Source organism: Hemicordylus capensis, chromosome 4 (genome assembly GCF_027244095.1).
Source record: "Hemicordylus capensis ecotype Gifberg chromosome 4, rHemCap1.1.pri, whole genome shotgun sequence".
NCBI lineage: Eukaryota > Metazoa > Chordata > Lepidosauria > Squamata > Cordylidae > Hemicordylus > Hemicordylus capensis.
Window position 1 is genome coordinate 132,569,333 of NC_069660.1, and position 15,731 is coordinate 132,585,063.

The 15,731-nt window shown below is 47.7% G+C and overlaps 1 long non-coding RNA gene across 1 annotated transcript in view; it reads right to left on the minus strand.

The window, feature by feature from the left end:
• Nucleotides 1-6,875: 6,875 nt before the first annotated feature.
• The window catches only part of LOC128325436 (uncharacterized), a 180,765-nt gene continuing 171,909 nt past the window's right edge, over nucleotides 6,876-15,731 (minus strand). The window contains exon 4 of the long non-coding RNA XR_008307448.1: nucleotides 6,876-7,065. This is a non-coding gene — a long non-coding RNA (uncharacterized LOC128325436). The remainder of the gene's footprint in view (nucleotides 7,066-15,731) is intronic.

Here is a 15,731-nt window from a genome sequence, read left to right on the forward strand (position 1 = left end):
CTGCAGCTTCTTCTTCAGTCTTTCTCCCTCTCTTCCCCTTGCTCACTGCAGACAGTACACTTGAACAGTGAGGCACCAAGCTCTGTTCAGCACCCCCTCAGATAGCCACCCTGGGTGCCCACCCAGCTCACCCCCTCCTAAGGTTGGCCTGGTCAGGCTGGCAGAGGGCATGCTTTGACAGCTTCATAGAGGTAGTCACCAAGACAGGGAGGCCTGTTGGCAGGGTACCCATGCCTGCAGCTTTCTTATTTAGAGCAACCTGTATTGGTTGACATCTGCCATCTGGCCCCATGGACTGACACTTTTGTGAGAGAGCGGTCCATGGGAAAAGGGGGATTGTTGTCTTACATTATTAGAGATTCTGCCTGATACCCCATCCCCTCAGATGGTTATGAGCTGTGAAGGGGTGTTCCCATGGCCTTACACTCTCATGAATGAATGGTCTGCTCAGGAACAGCATCCATCCTAATCACACATGAGGAATTCCTTCTTTCACTGGGGCAATGCTGATCCCAGCTTGTATTATGAATAAGCATAAAGACAGCACCAGTTCCCCCAAAGGGAAGGGGTCCCCTTCTCCAGCATCATTACACAAAATTAAGATCTTAGCCATTCAAGAAACCCTGGTTGGGGCTGCCTTTTAACCCAACCCCAGGTATCACTGCCTTGCCAAATGTTTCTGTCCCAGCACTCTAATGGGGTTGCCCTGCCCATGTTGCAATCTTGAAGAGGTGTGCTTGTGAACATACATTGTTGTCGCTTCAAATTCAGGCAGCAAAGCACTTAGTACCCATCTTGTCATCCCATCCCCTTTCTCTTCTGCTTGCTGGGGGGCAGGAGGGACAGTAAGAAGAGGACAGCTGGTCTTGTGGTAGCAAGCATGACTTGTCCCCATAGCTAAGCAGGGTCCACTCTGGTTGCATATGAAAGGGAGACAAGAAGTGTGAGCACTGTAAGATCTTCCCCTCAGGGGATGGAGCTGCTCTGGGAAGAGCAAAAGGTCCCAAGTTCCCTCCCTGGCTTCTCCAAGATAGGGCTGAGAGAGATTCCTGCCTGCAACCTTGGAGAAGCCGCTGCCAGTCTGTGTAGACAATACTGAGCTAGATAGACCAATGGTCTGACTCAGTATATGGCAACTTCCTATCTTCCGATGTTCCCTGTGTAACCTTGCCATTTGACAGGCTGACTGGGATCTGGCGGTGTCCCTGTTGCTGTCCAACTGCTTTGTTGGATCAGAGACAGGGGGTGAGGCGAGTGCTGCACCCCAGTCATGGAGTGGTCTGCACCATCTCTATGACTGCAGCCCCAGAAGCTAACAAACCCATGATAATGACGTGGTAATGGCACATTTGGTGGTAATGCCACTGCTGCCAAACTTTAGGGTGGGACGGCAACACTTACTACAAATTGAAGGTTCAAATTTGAGTTTGGTGAGGCAAACCACAGGTCGCTTTTGCAGCGAAACTGCAGTTGCATGCATTTGGACATAACAGAGTTCCAACATCTGCCCCATTTAACTGCGGTTTCATATTATGCACGAATGCGGCCTCTGTCTATTGAGCACAATACTTTTGTAATGTGACAAAATTAAAATAAATTAATTTAAATTAATTAAAGATACTTTTAATTATCTTTTGTAAAAGCACAACACATACCCACATATAACTATTTTACAAAGCACAGTAACCAGATTTCTAAATGCAACATATTTCTAAGTGCAACATAGAAAGCCAGACGGAGACTTTAAAATAAGTCAACTAGGGCATAAAGCTTTTGTAAAAAAAGAGGGTCTTCAGTTGTTTTTTGAACATGGCTTGGGATGCAGCCTCTCTGAATTCCCCAGGGATGGTGTTCTATAGATGCAGCACTGTAACTGAAAAAGCTCACCACCACGCAAACTGAAGACAACAGTAGGCCGCAGAAGGGGGTTTTAAGACAGATCTTAGAGGTTGGGCAGATTCACAAGCGTATCGTCAGTCCTTCAGGTACTTCAGGGCTTTAAAGGTTAATATTGACACTTAAACAAATCAGACACCAATACTGACAAAAATCAACAACATTGATTACAAGGAGGTGCTGACTCATCTCTGATCCCTGATGGTGATAAATGGGAATCCCTTTGAGCTAACGATGCTGACTAAAGGATCAACTGTGATGGGGATCTTATTTTTCTAGTATAATTTCTTACTAATTATACAATCCTTTGTGATCATTTATTTTTATTTTTCATTTAAATTAAGCATTCATAAAGAAACAGCTGGAAGTCCACCTATGTGATAAATGTATGATTTGACTATGGGGCTATTCTTACGATCACAAAAATCGGGCTAGGAAAATTCTAGCCCGATTTTTGTGACCGTAAGAACCACCGGGTTCGCAGCCGAGCCCGGTGGTTCTGGAGTGGCTAACCCGCCCCGGTAGCCCGGCCCTTAGCCTGGGTTTGTGGAGCGAGCACTCAGCAAACCCGGGCTATCTGCGCGTGAGTAGCCGTGGCGCAGCTCCGCACCGTGGCTACTCATGAGTAGACCCCCGGCCCGGAGGCTTAAAAGCAGCCTCCCAGCTCGGGGGTCTCCCCAGTATGCCCTACGTGCTCGCACAGGGCATACCGCGGCTTTCAGGGGCCACGCGGTCCCAGAGCTACCCAGCCCCCACCGGCTCCAGCTCGGATCCGGCCGGCCAGGGCTCCCTTCCCACTCAGCGCCCTAAACTGGGTCTCACTGATCATGAGACCCGGGTCTATGTGTGACTCAAAAGGGCTTCAGCTCACCACTCATCCCGTGAACTTTATCTCTGCATGTGACTTCCTGTCCTCTCTCCTACATCCCAGGTGTAGTGCCAGCTACTGTCAGGGCATAGTATAGATAGGGAAGGGAAAGGCCAACTATTGTATCGGCATAGTAGAGGTAGGGAAGGGAAAGAACGAATAAGGGCAGGCCATGAACCTTCTTGCCATTCCCGATATTCAGTCCAGAGTATGTGTGTCCAGGGATGGTTCAAGACATGTTGCTGCTTGAGGCAATATGATACATCCCCAATCTGTTGGCCGGTGCTCAGGCCATGCTCCTGAGGTAGCAGCATGCAAGCACTCTCAGACTATGAGCCAGGTCTCACAATCAGTGAGACCCAGTTAGGGGAGCTAAGCGGGAGAACGGGCTAAGCCCGTGACGGGCTAAGCCCATGAGCAGGGCGGGAGCCCTGGGCAGCCGGATTGGCTGCTGACATGATTGCCGGCTCCGTGACGGAGCCGGCGGGGGCTGGGGGGAAGCGGGGGCCAATTGGGAGCGTGCAGGGGATGCTGGCAAGACCCCCAGAGCTGGGAGGCGGCTTTTTGTCTCCCCTCCGGGGAGTCTCCTCGTAAGTAGCCACGGCATGGAGCCACGCCGCAGCTACTGACAATTTTTAAAACCAAGTTTGCTGAGCGCTCGCTCGCTCTGCAAACCTGGTTTAAGGGCAGGGTAGTTAGGCGGGTGATCCACTTGCAAACCACTGGACTCACAGCTGAGCCTGGTGGGTCACGCGATGGGAGAAAATCAAGCTAGCCTCCTCTAGCCCAATTTTCTCCCATTGTGTGAATAGCCTCTATGTCATCAAGTCAGGCAGTAGTGGCAGGGGTGTTTCTAGCTCACTTTGTGGGGTGGGGTGGGGTGAGGGTAGGGAGTTTGGAAAGAAGTGATGTGCCTCAGTAGAGTGAGGAGGGGAAAATGGCCCTGTGGGGTGAGGAAGGGTGATGGCAGTGTGTGGCAGGGAGACCCATGGAGTACCTCCAGTGGTGGCAGGATCCGTGCTTGCCTCTTTCTGTGCCCCCCTTGCACCTGTGCCTGGACTTCACTCTACCTCACCCTATGAGGGTGTCTGCAAGGTCCTCACCCAATTTTAGGGAACAGCCACCCAGTGTATGAGGTTTATCAGCCTTTCTAGCAGCCTATCTGCCCCCTAGTGGGCCAGGATGGGAGGAAAGCAGACGAAGGTCCAAGTCTCTTAACCGACATCTGAAGTGCCTTGAAGTGAGGGCTCCAGAATAAGCTGGTGGCACAAGAACAGTCTTTCTTATCCACCCTGGAGCCAAGCCTTTGCTGCCATGTTCATTATGGAAGCTATAGGCAAGATGTTGCAGATTGGAGAATTGGGCTGCCTCTGGCTTAACATGGCCATGCACAGCACATCCAAAACATGCTGGGGTTTTGTATACATGGTTAGTGCAGGAGAGTTCAGTCTTTGACTCATCCTGTCCTATAAGTAACAAGAAGGTGGCAACTACTGCTGAGTTGAAGCTTTTTACCTTGTTTCATATTCTTTTTTCAGAGCACTCTTTCCATTTTACGGGTGTTTCATTCATGTGTGAAGACATTCTTGTTATGTCAATACTGTCTTCATGCCATTTTCCTTCCTTTCCCTCACAGTCCCCACCGACATTTGCCCCTACTGTCCATTTAATTCTATTGGCCACATGATTTTCACCCCCCGCCCAAACTTGTTGGCAGACATGTTTCATTATTGCTCTATGCAGATGATATTGCCCTTTTATCTCAAACCAGGAGAGGTCTCAGTCGTGCTTTGACCTCCTTAGGTAAGTATACTGAGAAGGAGACTTTAGAGATCAATTATTCTAAGAACAAGATAATGGTGTTTTCAAAGCACCCCAAAATCTTTAAATGGACAATAAACAGGCATAGTATTGAACAGGTTAAGGTTTTTAAGTATTTGGGGGTAGTATTCCACCAAACTGGAACATTTAAAGCCCATCTTGATTGTATTTCCCAAGGTGCTCAACAGACGGCAAATGTGATTAAGTCCTTCTGTTACTCTAGGGTGCCTTTTTTTTGTACCAGTGGCTATAAAATTGTTGAAGGCCAAGATATATCCCCAAATTCTTTATGGGGCACAGATTGGTCCTCTGGAAAATTTCTCTCAGCTTTAAACAGTACAAACTAAATTCCTGAGAGCTATTTTTCAGGTACTCAGGGGTACAGCAAATGCCATCCTTCGTAGGGAAGCAGGGGTCACCACTCTGAAAGCTAAAGTATGGTTTTGCATAATGAAATTTTGGTTAAGCCTGGTCTTCTTTCCGGCTGGTCTTGCCCCTTTAGTGTTATCAGACAGTTTCGTTTCCAAATGGAAATCAGCTCTGAAATTAAAATTGCATCACTTGGGCACATCTCAAGAAGATCTTATTGGGCGAGGATTAGAGCAGGCACTTTGCTTTGTGAAGCAACGGCTCCGAGATATAGATTTGCAGGAGGAGTCCGCATGGCTACCCAAGGGAATATACTTAGGTTCTCAAACTTTTAACTATAAACTGGCTGAAAATTTAGACCAGATCAAATTTAGACCAGTACTAAAATTTAGGAGATTTCTGACCCTCGAGCGATTGAACGTTCTCCCTTCGGCACTACTTGATGGTAAATTCAAACGACTTCCTTATGATCAGCGCTGTTGTCCCTGCAGCTCAGGGGATATAAGGTCTATCACCCATGTTATTCTTTATTGCCAATTTTATAAGGACGCTCGCACCAAATTTATTGCTCCTATTTTAGCCATTTATCCTGGTCACACAGACCAATTTTATTTGGAAATTATGCTGGCCAGAATTTTAAATCTGTAATTTCAGATAATGTGGCAAAGTTCTGTTTTGTGGCATCGAAACTCTGAAAAGACTGTATTAGTAATTTGAACAGTTCGTGATTTTGTAAACTTTTGAAATCCTTGAATTTTCTTATTAATGCTATTAATTGATATTGTTTGTTAATCGGGTCTGTGACCACAATAAACATACTACTCCTCCTCCTCCTCCTCCTCCTCCTCTTACACATGATTTTTCTGAGGATGAGACACTCAAAGGCTATGACATCAAACATAATCACAAATCAATGGGAACAAAAAAGTAGTCACAACCCATTGACCTAAATGGCAGTGTAGGCAACTGAGGCAGGGAGCTTTGAGGGCAAAAAAGAAAAAAGAAACTGGAGCCAAGAAGGGAATAAAAAGAGCATCAGTGTTGAAACACTATGAATGGTCAACGAGGTGAGTACTTTTTGTTTCAGTTTGGCTCAAAGGCAGTCACCATGCCATTATCTGACATTCAGAGGCCACAGACTATATTCTCATCCAATGACTGGCCTACAGTTGTCATTGCCAGGGCCTATTACCAAAGACTAAGGGAGTGGTGCACACCTGCGTTGGAGGGAAATTGTCCAGATAGAAGTAGGAGGAGTCCCCAAGGGGTGGGGACTCTGTCCCAACAGTGGGAGGAGTCCCCAAGGAGTTGCATATAGAATCCAGGGACATCAGGAGAACAAACAGCTGGACCCAGGGACTGCCTTAAGAGAGAGAGAGAGCCTGCCACTTTCAGGAAATTTCTCAACATAGCTACAACTGAACGCCAAGCACCTATGTGAAGAAGTTCACAAAGAAGTCAGTGCCTGGTGCTCTGAAGTAATGACCCCAGAGCCGACTGGAGAAGACAGAGGGCCTCCGTTGTGATGTTGCAACTCGAACTAGGAATAAAGGTCTGTTACAGTTGTGTTGCCTGTGCCGGGATGGTAGGGATAAGAATAAGTTCCCAAGGTCCTTATGATGTGGAACTGCAACCCTAGGGTGGCAATGCAGACAGCTGCATTGAATATACTGCTTTTGAACTAAACATTGACCATGTAGAATATTCGGCTCAGCTCTAGGAACTGAAAACAAAATGTAAGACCTACTTGGGATCGCAGTCATCAAGTGTTGACTGTGCCTGTGTAAAGCAACCCATAGACCCCTTCCATGTTTTGTCCATTCATTGCAGTAGGCAGTGCTGGCTTTCTGCAGCATCAATAATGAGCATTCACAGTTGTAAGATGAAAGCACCCCAAGTCATAGCCATCATCAAAGCCTTTTACAAAGTCACAGGCAATTTGGAGCTTTACAAAATAATATGTAGACAAATAGATATTTTTATATGCAGCCGGGTTTTCAGACAAAGTCCTCACGGGCAGGAAAATGATACTTGATCTTTCTCTGTCTCTTCTCTATTCTTTTTCTCTCTTTTCCCTGTCAGTTTCAATTACAGTCAGAAGGTGGAAAAACCTGGAAGATGTGGGAAGAGTATGCAATTTTAGGAATCAGTAGTCACAATAAATTTACATCAATGGCTTTGGGGCTAAAATAAGTTTGTTTACATGCACTGTTACAAACACAAAGGAGACCCAGCTAATACACAGTGTGGAATGGAAAATAGGAATATTGACAAGAAAATAGCTATGATATGCATGAATAATGATATGTAAATGTGATCAAATCTAATCTATGTGAAGTTAACATTTAACAATGAGGATTTTTTGAAATAGCAAGTTAGATGGTACCTAGGATTCAACCAACTACACTTTAAAACCCTGAAAGTGAGCTGTTGAGGTGTTTAAAATGAACAAAACTATTGTTTAAATGCCCCAGTGGTAGAGTATGTAACCATGTAGAGCAATGGAAGGCTGGAACAGAGACCAAGGACACGATTCAAAGTTCTGCAGCCACCTCCAACATTGGTAGCAACCATGTGCTTCACAGGCCATCAAAAGCTGCCAGTGCTTCTTGACTCAGGATCAGCACCAAATTCATGGCGGCCCTCAGGCAACTTGGCCTATGAGTCTCCCTGAAATGTTTTGGGAAGGCCAGTGAGAGGCAGAGGTCGGTAGGCTATATTTATATGGTGTGTATAGAGCAAATGTCTCAGAATTCCCTGCTTCATCACAGGTGGAGGAACCCTCTCTGCATTCAGTGCTACCCTCTGCAAACAAGCAAGTAATGCATGGATGTCCAGGGACATGGCCACTTTCACAGGAGGCGTGGGTAGTGTGTGCTTCCGGTTCCTCCTCCATGCATTCAATGAAAAAAGGAAGGGTAAGTGGGGGTTATTGTGAAGCTCAGTTCTTAATCTGGTGAACCCCATACCATGTTTCAGAATCCAAAAATTGCCATACCCGAAAATGTCTATATATTAAGGATTTACTGACAAGAACACATAGCATGACTCACTGTAAAATGCCAGGGAGCACAGGAAGGTTGGGTTTCATTTGACACTTAACACTTAACACATAGTTATGGGCATAAGTGGAATATAAACATTCACATCTTTTGATGTGACCCATTATATCCATGTTTCGTCAAGTAGCACCACTGACGTAGATAAGCTTCATGCTCTATAACATTTAGAAGCCTTTCCCAAAATTGGGAAAACCTTCAGAATTGAGAATTGGTTAAGGAAGAGAGCACCTTAAGCATGTGGAGAATACTACTTACTGCAGTCTCTTAACATCTCTCTTTCTGATTCTCTGGCAGCCCACAAGCAATGGATTGGAAAAGTCAGGCATCTGGGGCAGATGGCTAAAACATGTTCTTGCTAAACGCTGAGGGCACCTTCTTTTACCAGACAGTGACCTAGAGCTACCTGAGGAGGTCTTCCATCATAAAATGATCACTCTGGGAGCTTTATATGCCAAACTCTGAATGCTTGCATGCACTGCTGTGAATAGTGGACCGTGAGGGTGAGGGAAGGAGGCAAAGAACATATGGAAGTGCAAACTAACTGGAAATGTAAGGAATGGGAATGCAGATAATTTCCTGACCACAAAAAAAAAGGCAATGCTATGAGCCTTTTCTCACAGTTGGAGAAAGGGGTCAAAAAGGGTGAGGAGAGGAAGGTTTCAAAAGCTTACCTCCATGCAGACGAGCTCCTCATAGAGTCTGAGTGCAGAGATCGCATCCCCAGATGTGTGGAGGGTCAGGGGCCTGGGAGCATCTCCCTGCCCCCAGAACTCTCATAATGCCACACGCGAATGCTTGGGGCATTATGGGGATTCCTCCAATGCTGGCTGACATCCCCACAGTCTCCCTGCCCTGTCTCCCAACCCCAGGGCTGGCAGATGACCAAAGAAATGAGGTGAAGAGAGCACTTGCTCTCTTCACCTCATTTTGAACGAGGGCTCCTCCAGCAGGTTTGCTGCAGCAGTGGCAGCCACTTGCCTCCCACTGCTTCTCATGAGGAGCCAAGAGGAGGCTTTGCTGCCTTCGCCCGCTCTTGGTTGCTTGTGAGAACAGCCTCTCTATATATCCACAAACTTGATAGAAGAAGTGGTTGCAGAACTTGGTTACAGAAGAGGGCAACCAAGATGAACAGGGACCTGGAGCCCTTTCCTTATGATAGGGATGTGTGAGCTGGCTCGATTCAAAGAGCCGGGTCTCTCGATCAGGGAGACCCACTTTGTAAGGGTAAGCGGGGAAAGCAGGCTAAGCCCGCTCTCCCTGCAGACGAGCAGGGTGGGAGCCCTGGGTGGCCAGATTGGCCCCACACACAACTGCTGGCTCCATGACGGAGCCAGCGGGGGCTGGGAGGATCGGTGGCTGCGCGGCCCGCGGAAGCTGCAGTATTCCCTGTGCAAGTGCACAGGGCATACTGGAGATACCTCTGAGCCGGGAGGCTACTTTTAAGCCTCCCGGCTTGGTGTCTACTCATGAGTAGGCATGGAGCCGTGCCACGTCTACCTATTATTTTGAAAACCAGGTTTGCGGAGCACTCGGTCTGCACACCCAGTTTAAGGGGAGGGGTAGTTAGGCGGCTTAACCGCCTGGAAGCCACCGGGCTCACCTGCGAGCCTGGTAGCTCACACGGTCAGGAAAAATTGGGCTAGGCTTTTCTAGCCCGATTTCGCCTGATCGTCAGAATAGCCTCAAACTGTAGTTTGAATTGAACTGGATCCGGTTCAGCCGGTTTCAGTTTGCACTGGTCTGGTTCATACCAGTTCAGGGGTCTACTGGTAAAGGGGAATCCGGTGAGGATTCCCATTTACCAGTCAAGGGGCAGGGAGGCTTCCCTAAGGCTGAACAGGGAGTGGGACTAGAGTCAGGGGTACTGAATACAATTAATACAACCGCCTCTGCAGCAGAGGCAGTGGTGTGGAGGTCACTAGAATGGAGGCTTGAATGGACTGCTAGCAGGCTGGGCTACTCTGGGGGAGTTTAGTGGGGGTGGGGGAGCCACTACCACCCCCATTTCTACTCCCACAAATTGAGTTAATTACCCCTGACTTCCCTCCTGCCCCCTCTTTAGCTTTAGGAAAAAACCCCTGCCACTTTATTGGTAAAGGGGAATCCTCACCAGATTCCCCTAGACCTTCAAACCAGTCTGTAAACCAGTCCAAACCAGTCTGGTGGTCAAACCAGACCAGGTCCAGTTTGAACCAGATGAGGCTGGGTCAGTTCGAATCTGGTTCAGCTGTGAATTGAACTGGCTAAACTGGTTCCATGTACACCCTTCTCTTATGAGGCAAGGCTGCAGCATCAGCGCATTTTTCATTTGGAAAAGAGGTGACTATGGGGGGACATGATAGAGATGTATAAAATTATGCATGGAGTAGAGAGAGTGAACAGAGATAAAATTTTCTTCCTCTATCACAACACTAGAACCAGGGGTCATCCCATGAAATGGAAGGCCAGGAAATTTAGGACCAACAGAAGGATGTACTTTTTCGCACAGTGCATAATTAACCTATGGAATTCTCTGCCATGGGATCTGGTGATGGTCACTAGCTTGGATGGCTTTAAAAGGGGCTTAGACAAATTAATGGAAGACAGGCTTATTCAGTCTGGTGGCTATAGGCTCAGAGGCAAGTTGCCTCTAAATACCAGTTATGGGGGAGCAACAGCAAGAGAGAGGGCATGCCCTCACCACTTGCCTGTGGGCTTCTTAGAGGCAGCTGGTGAGCCACTGTGTGAGACAGGATGCTGGACTGGACAGACCTTCAGCCTGATCCCTCAGGGCTGTTCTTATGTTCTTAGAAGTGATCTCTGAAGCACAAGTGTCCTCATCCATGGATTTTAATTTTAACTTTAATTTATTTTTAATAACATCTACCCCACCCTTAGCCTATGCTCTCAGGGTGATTTACAACCTAAAAGCAAAGAGCAATAAAAACAATCAGTATCAAACCAAAACCAAAAATAAACTTTAAATACAAAATATTGGGTAGGTTTGAATGACTGTCAGAAAGTCAGTTGGAGGAAACGGGAAGTTTCCAGTGAGCACACACTTCTGGCATGAGCTGGAAATTGTGCACATTTTGTGTCTGAACTCACCAATATCGAGTTTCCTCCACTGCCCAACAGGCACTCTATATTTGTTAATATTATTTGAGAGTGTGCTGGCAATGTGAGGTGGCAAAGGAACCCAACATTAGCAGGTTTAGGTGACCAAAAAATTGTGCAACTTCCAGCTTGTGCCAGAAGCACACACTTGCCAGGAACTTCCAGTTCCCTCCAACTTATTTCCTGGCAGTTGTCCAAATCCACCACATAATCACGGTCAGGAAATAAAAAAGCTTTCTGAAATAAATAAGAGTCACACTCCAGAGGGGAGGAAGTGTGTTCCTGGCCCTTTTTGACTCCAAAAATCCTGGGGTGAGAACTACCCCCGAGTAAGCCAGGGAAGGAGGTCACTTCATCACTTTAATCCTCCTCCTGGCTCGCTACATCCAGCCAGTTCCCTCTCCAGGGGAACCCCAGTTCCCATGCTCAAGAGCAGACCTCAACATCGGGTGCCTTGGCTTTAAATGCCCTAGTACGGAGCTGACAAGGCTTAGAGCCTACTCCAACCCCTGTCCCCTTCCTGGTCTCGCTTCCTGCTTCTCCCAACATGGTGGCCTCCTGGAGCTGTTACCTGCAGCTCTCCCTGCCTTGCTGCTCAAACCCACCAGGACCCAACAGGCCTGGAAACATCTCACCCCTGCTCCCTTTGAGGGTAGACAGAAGGCCCAAAGGCGGGACACCACACTCCCCACGTGCCCCGCCAACTCCATGGGGCCACTCAGGCAACCAGGTAGTGCAGCATCCCAGCAATAAGTCTTAACATACTTTCCAAAGATGGGGAAAGGGCAGGACTTTTGTATGTTCTTGGGGAAGACATTCTACATGATAGGCCTCATTATTTGATCACAGATCATGGAAAAAACATATATCCATTTCAACTGTAGGGAATAAAATGATTTGCACTAGCAGAGGAAACCCATAAAGGGGACTGATCTCAAAGAACACCTAATGGAGTCACATTCATAAAGGTGGCTAACACTAAGGCTGAGCCAAAATCTCTCAGCCAATACCACACACAAAGTTTTCACCAGCCAGATCAGGCACAATAGCTTCTGGTCAGGACATAGTTTATTCTTTCTCTTTGATCTGTGGTGGAATGTCTGTCTTGTGGGAAAGGTGATACAGAAGTACTAACAGTAAGTACGTTGTTTAAAAACAATTAGTCTCTGGAAGTCAATATAAAAAAAGCAAAGCTAAGCAAACTATCCATTACACCTTCTGGAAAATCAACAAGCTAAAAGATGCAGGCATAAAAAGCAAACACAACATTATAAGACGCAAACACAATAACAATATAAAGAGAGCAACAGAATTAGCCAGCTTCAAATACCGGATCAAACAAGCCTAAAATTTAATGAAGGTTCATGGGGCTGTCTGTCATGGGAGATGGAGCAGAGGGGGCAAGACCCTGAACACCAGATGGGAGGAGGCAGTTGCCCACTTTTCCCCACTTGCAGGCTTCCCTGATGCAGCTGGTTGTCCACTGTGTGAAGCAGGATGCTAGACTAGATGGACTTTTGGCTTGATCCAGCAAGGCTTTTCTTATGTTCTTAAACTATGACTGAGGTGCCACCACCAAAAAGGCTGCACTCCTGGGTCTATTAGCAGAGCTATTTATTTGCTTGGGATTTCCCCCCATTTTAACTGCCTAGCACAATATGAGATAATTTATACAGAATAATGATGACAAGTCTTATGATGGACTAATTTCTTCAACATTTTTTGATAGAGGGTATTTACTGTATAGATGTTATCACAGTGAATGGAAAATAAGTAACTTTGATTTTCTGGAAGCCCTTGATAGGGTTATGCCGAACCATTCTGGGCTAGTTCGACTGGTTTGATCATGGACCAGACTGGCCTTTGCGAAAGGAGTCCAGTCCATAATTGGTCTGGACGAAGCCTGGTTTGCCCACAGACTGGTTTGCCAGTTTGAGGAGCTGTAAAGGGGAATCCGGTGAGGATTCCCTTTTGCTTCTGAAGTAAAAAAATTTTTGTAATGGGGGGGGGGTGGCAGCAAGTGAGAGTTGCCTTTAAAAGTCAAATAGAAGGTGCTTCCTGGCAGGCCTGCTGTGCTCCCCCATCCTTGCAGCAGCAATATCTGGCCACTACACATGCACAGAGGCCATTTGTGGTGTGCTCAACAACATGCTGACCATGCAAATGGGCTCCATGCCTGCACGGAGGCCAGCTATTGCTGCAGCCACTGCTGCAAGGATGTGGGGAGCACCACAGGCCTGCCGGTAAGTGCTTTCTATTTGACTTTTAAAGGTGCCTCTCACTCACTGCTGCCCAGCCGCCCTTTACAAAAACTGTTTTTTACTTCAGAAGCAAAGGAGAACCTTCACTGGATTCCCCTTTACAGCCACTCAAACTGCTGAACCGGTTTGAGTGGGTTCGTTTGGACAGCTTGGATCAGCTGAATGGTCTGACCAAACTGGTTCACGGACCACAGTCTGGTCCAAATTTGATCCGAATTCAGATCGAACCATGAAAATTGGTTCTGTGCACACCCCTAGCCCTTGATGAAGTTGTTGTTATTTATTATTATTATTATTACTACTACTACTACTACATTTATATCCTGCTCTTCCTCCAAGGAGCCCAGAGCGGTGTACTACATACTTGAGTTTCTCTTTCACAACAACTCTGTGAAGTAGGTTAGGCTGAGAGAGAAGTGACTGGCCCAGAGTCACCCAGCTAGTTTCATGGCTGAATGGGGATTTGAACATGGGTCTCCCCGGTCCTAGTCCAGCACTCTAACCACTACACCACACTGGCTCTGCACAGCACTATGATAAAGAAACCGCGTTCCCACATAGGCTCTTTTGCACCTTCACCTGAACACACATATATGAGATGAAGGCCCAGCAAGCTACTGTGAATTGCCACAGTATTTCTCTTTGTATGTGTGTTGAGTGTAACATATGAAAGGAGCTACAGGAGAGTACTTTTTAATAGCCATAAGTCCATCAAATTGAGTTCTTCCAAGGCTGCCACCTTGAACTCTCTTGCTTTGTCATGGATCCTATTTGGTAGTCAATTCCACCCCCATCCCACCCCAAAGTCCTTGCGCTCTTAAACAGTAGGGATAATGTGCCAGGCAATTTAGCAGTGAGAAGCATTTCTTCTTATTACTGGTTTCATCAGCAAAAGCTAGCAGTAAATAACAATGTCACTGAAAAAGCTGTGGTGAACCTAAAGCCTCTGTGTTCAATACAAGTATCTGTTTATTGGATGTGTCCTCAATAGGATCACCACTAATGGTTCATAAGTGGGAGAGGGGGAGTCGATTGTCCCCAATGACAACCCAAGAAGACAAATGCTTCTTTCACTTTTCCTTCTTTATTCTAGCCAATTTAGAAGATTCGGAATACAAACCAAAGAAAGCATCAAAGAACTGCAAAAGGCAAAACTATACATCTCCAAGCAGCTTTTCATTCTTTTGCATTTTTGAGGAAGACATTTGATCTGAATCTGCTGAAACCTGACATACCAGAAATCTGGGTTTCTCAGATAATTAGAGACAGAACTCAAGGACAGAGAAATAGTTCATCTCCTTTCAACAAATTTGTACACTCTTAATAAGAGCTGATTAAGTAAGTATATTTTTGTCTTCTCTTTGCTATCTAGCCCATCATATTTGGTGAAGGTAGAGATTAAACATTCAACTGCATAGAGACAGTTTGAATACTTCTGTCTGCCATCTTGAGCAAATAAATATGCCAGTCAGAAGCGCCATGTTATCCTCTTCAACAAATATGGTGATATGAAGCTTCATACTGAAACTAACATATTGTTATCTTATGGATCAGCTTATTGATCAACATACTGAAATGAACATCCTGTCAGGATCTGCCTTTATTGAAGAACTAGTCACATTAGGCCCGTTACAATAACGGGCGCTAGAGGAACTGTTGCTGCGTCCCCTCTCACCCCCCCAGGGGGAGACAGAGGCCTTGACGCCCCCAGCAGCCTGCTCTCTTCGGGAGCAAGCACTGCGCAGCAGCAATGGGGCTCCTTGCCCCCCCCCCGAAGAGAAGGAAGAGAAAGCCAAGCCTGGCCGCCCGCGCCCCCACCTCACCTCCTCCGGGCCTCCTCTGGCAACTGGTGGCGGCAGCGGCGCCGGGTGGTCCCCGCCGCGGACCAGCTCGGCCGCCAGGAGCCAGCTCGGCCGCAGGCCAGCTCGGCCGCCTGCAGCTCCGGGCTGGCGGCTGCCTCCAGCGGGGCCAGAAGGAGGAGGAGGCCGCCGCCGCCGCCAAGCTCGGGCTCCTTCAGGCATGCGATGTCGGCCGCCAGCCCGCGGAGCCCGATGTCGGCTGCCAGACCGCCGCCTCCTCCGGCTTCCCCCGGGCCCGCTTCCCCCAGGCACCGGCTTCCCCCAGGACCGCCGCCTTCTCTGGCCTCCCCCGCCGCCTCCTCCTGGCCAGGCCCACTGCCTCCTTCGGCCGAGCCCGCGGCTCCGGCCGGGCCCGCCACCACCCGGGCCTGCCGCCGCCTCGCCCGGCTTCCCCCGCTGCCGCCTCACCCGGCCAGGCCCACCGCCTCGGCTCTTCGGCCTGTCCCCGTCGCTTCCAGGCCAGGCCCACCAGCGGCCATGGCCACCGCCGCCACTGTTC